Genomic DNA, 4,162 nt, shown 5'->3' on the forward strand with positions numbered 1-4,162 from the left:
TTTTCTCTCTTTGAGTTAATTTCTTAGGAATTAGCCAATTTTGGATTGTGGCGATTATCGTTACTGATAGGATGACAGTGTTTTGTGTCATCGACAACTTTTTCATGGTTAGCCAGATGCTTTCCATCGTGAGAGGACAGAGTTAGTGCAGCCAGGAGATGAAACTCATGGTACTGGATGCTACACAGAGTTGTTATTGGCCAGCCTGGGATCAAGGCTTAAAGCAATGATTTCACAGTCTTTACTTGGCCTCGGGGAACAGAATTTTCTGAGTTTTCGGTTGATCTCTAAGCAGTCCCTCCGGGATTCCTCCTGAAGAAAATATTTTGACTAAGGAAAGCATTTGTTATCATTGTCAGCATATAGGCATGCTATGCCAAGGGGACATGCAAGTCAGAAGACAACTTGGGTGGATCAGATGCAGGTTGTCAAATGTACATGGGACATGTTCTTGCTGAGCCATCTCACAGACTTTTTAATCTGCTGGACCATGTGGCAGAAATGGTCACTCACCCTCATACATATAACACTTTTCTTAAAATGTGTTGGGAATTTTCTCTTAAACTTCTGTATTAATTTCAATTGATCATCTGTCCTATTGATCATCATGAAGAATACATTTTTATCAGATGTTTTGTCCAGACACGAGGAGACAATAAATTAAGAAAAAAAAAAGCCTTCATTAGTTTCCTTGAAAAAGAAGGGTAAAATTCTTGCGCACCTGCAGAGTCGACAAGCAGTTATACGCTTGTTTTTAGAGAAGCTGAGGACAAAATATGAGTCTTGGAAGAGGTGAATGAACATCGACTTAAATTGTACGGTATCCCCTACCAATGAAGTACGGCGCAGGAATGCTCACGTCTGCCCATTGTGACTGTGAGTCTTGGGTGCTGCTGAACATGTGGTAAACAATGCTGCCCACTGCTTGCCTCCCCTCTCCCTCTGAGGCATGCAGAGGGGACTCCATCAGCATTTCTAGGGAGTGTAACATAATTACATAAATGTGCCGAATTTTCCTGTGAGGAGATGAATTAGATGGCTCTTCTCTAGCAACAGGAGTATATGAAACAGTGCTATTGGGTGCGTCTTATGAATTAATGTAGCATAATTGTTAGAGGAGATACACTTTCTCTAGCATTCAATTGTCATCCATCCATGAAAGGGGCAAAGGTGATCGGAATGAATCAAATTCTGATCAATATTGAATCTGTTTATTGGTTTAGATCTAGCCTGCGCTCCCCCCGCCCCAGGAAAAATATTTACCCCGATTATGCTGTGGATATTGCATGTTATTTGGAGTATAAATTTTACCTTTATTCCTCAAGCTTCAAATTATTCAGGCAATATTTATACACAGGATCTTTCTATCCTGTGTCCTTTAGAACCTTTTTCCCCCCATGAAAGAGCAGAACGATTATCTAGTAGTTAAAAAAAATTATATCGAGTGCCTATTTTGTGGAAAGGTTTCCTTATGCAATGGGAATGGCTACAGGGAGAAGCACCGGAGGATTCTGCCTTCAGGGAGCACTTGGTCAAGAAGGATGCATCGGGAGCATCAGTCAGGAGAAGCAGTTATGAGTAGCATCAAGGGGCCATACGCTTTTCCAACCCCTGTCTGGGAACTGCTTTCACCTCTTGTACTTGCTTCCTGCAGTGTGCTTTACAGCTAGAGATGGCCTCCTGCGTTAGGATCGTAAGACATGTTTTCCGTAGGCACAGGATGCCAAATATGTGTGCACCTGATTCCCCTTGAGACTGACATCAGCCCTTTCCTAAACGGATTAGCCAGGGGCAGGGAGGCAGCCTATGGTTATGAAACGCAGCAGTGTTAACTATTGGTTTATAGACAGTGCCGAGCGGTGAGTGGCTGTTCACTCCATCTCTTATAAATATTCTATGTTCTCCTTTGGAAATATATTTAGGAATGTATTACAGGTTTGATAAATCCCATATTTCAGATTTATACAGAACTCTCAAAAGACAGCATAGGCTAAATAAAATAACAACACATCACTACTGCATTAATTATAAACTTGTAATTTACAAAGTTAGTGTGCGTACATTAGACTTTGTTACAACTCTCCACAGTGAGTGCTCTTTATCCTTCAGGGAGGACGCTTGTGAGTGAGTCAGAGGGTTTGTTCACAGCAAGGGTCCCCAGCCAGGGTGGTTTAGCCATCGCCAATTACATAGAGGCAGTTTTAGATGTCATGGCTTGTGAGGTTGGGGGATACGACTAGCATTTGTTGGCTAAGGGTCGGTCGGGGGTATAACTAAACACCTACGTTGCACAGACTAGCCTCTGCCATCTCAGATCGTCTATCTCTAAAACAGTGGTGGTTCCAAGGCTTCAAGCAGGTGTCCGTGACCACAGTGTTGGCAAGATTTCAATCTGGCATTTCTGCTCTCAATCCGGTATTTTTTCTATGCCCCCAAAGGGACAGCTTTCGCCATCAATTGGATGTGGAAGTACAGCCCGTTTCATTTTATGTTGTGTTCATTTTATTTCTTGTTTTCCTGAGCTACAGGGAAAAGGTGGAAATGATACCTTTAGTAGACAATGAAATGTTGCTATAGTATAAAACTGTTGCCAGTGGCTTGGGGAAGAATTTCAGCGCAGCCCTCCTTCCTCTCAACTCCTGCCAAGTCTGTAATATCTGCAGTTACACTTTAGGATAATAAAGGGTGATTAAATCGGGCTGTGCTCCCCAATCTTCAGGCTGAGTCAGACAGCATCTAGAACCATTCTGGAGAGAGAGGGAGAGCAGGGATAAATGATTGATTAGCATGTGTATGCATTCTCAATTATCGGTGGTAATGGCCCATGCACGGAATGTGGATTTGCCAAGGCTGCTGATAATCTGAAGCCCATTCGTTATTGAGGTTTGGAATACAGAACATTATTTTAAAGGGAGAGCCATTGATCTAATAATTACCTTCATTTTGAGGTGAGCTCCTGTAGTGCTTACTTTTAATTCCCTACATACACAGCGCTCTGAGGCAGGAGCGGCGTCCAAGACTATCCTAGTCAGGGAATGCCAGTAAAAATGAAACGTTGGAGCAGGAGGAGGAAAAAGGTGGATGGGAAGGATATGGCCCAGACATAGGAGAGCCAAGGGAGCAACTCAGAACATGTTTGAGAGTCCTGGTCAGAGCTTTCATTCTAGACACCAGCTCACTTCATGATTGTGTGCAAGACACTTTAAGTGTACCTCTGTTTCCTCAAATATAAACTGAGAGAGTTTTTGAGAATTTGAGAACTAAATGCATTTAAAAATATTCCCAGATCTTTGAATGACCGTGTTTTTCAGTTGTTAACACAATTCCAGAAAGTGCATGTGTAGTGATATGTCATCTCATAAGGAAAAAAAAAAAGAGAAGAAAAAACAATCACAGACCAGCAATGATCACACTGGTCAATTTGTATTTTAAAAGTGTTAATACATAGATATATTAGTGTTCTGTCTATAGATAGCGGGGAAAAAATCTGAACTCCTTTTTCTCACTGAGGAAAATGTAGTTACTGCTCAGTTGAGGAGCACACTGATACAGAAGATCACTTCCAAACAGAATATAAGGAAGAGAAAAGCAGTTTGCCTCTAGGAAAAGAGTATTAGGAAGCTAGATAGGAAAATAATTTTATATTAGAGGAAACTGAGGTACACAGAAATGGGGTGTCAAAAAGCCGTAGGTGTGACAAGCAGGTCTGTGAGGTAGCAAGAAGGATGGGGTCTCTCTGGACTCGGCTCTTCTTAGAGAATCACGATTAGATTGTTCTAGTGGCATAGTTGCGTGATGTGGTGGTTTGAAGATGTTTGGCCCATGGGAAGTGGCACTATTAGGAGGTAGCATTATTGGAGGAGGTGTGACCTTGTTAGAGGAAATGTGTCTCTGTGAGGGTGAACTTTAAGGTCTCTATGCTCAAGCTCTGCTCAGAGTGGAGAGAGATCCTCCTCCTGGCTGCCTTCAAATCAACATGTAGAACTCTCAGCTTCTTCTCTAGTACCACACATCCAACTATGATGATAGTGGACTGTAAGCCAGTCCCAATTCAATGTTTGCTGTGTAAAAGTTGCCTTGTTCACAGCAATAAAACCCTAACTAAGACAGTGCCTTCCACTGGGCCCATAGAGGAAGGTTCCTAGAGGTTTAAAAGTATAAA

The sequence above is a fragment of the Rattus norvegicus genome, chromosome 18, assembly GCF_036323735.1.
Source record: "Rattus norvegicus strain BN/NHsdMcwi chromosome 18, GRCr8, whole genome shotgun sequence".
NCBI classification, from domain to species: domain Eukaryota; kingdom Metazoa; phylum Chordata; class Mammalia; order Rodentia; family Muridae; genus Rattus; species Rattus norvegicus.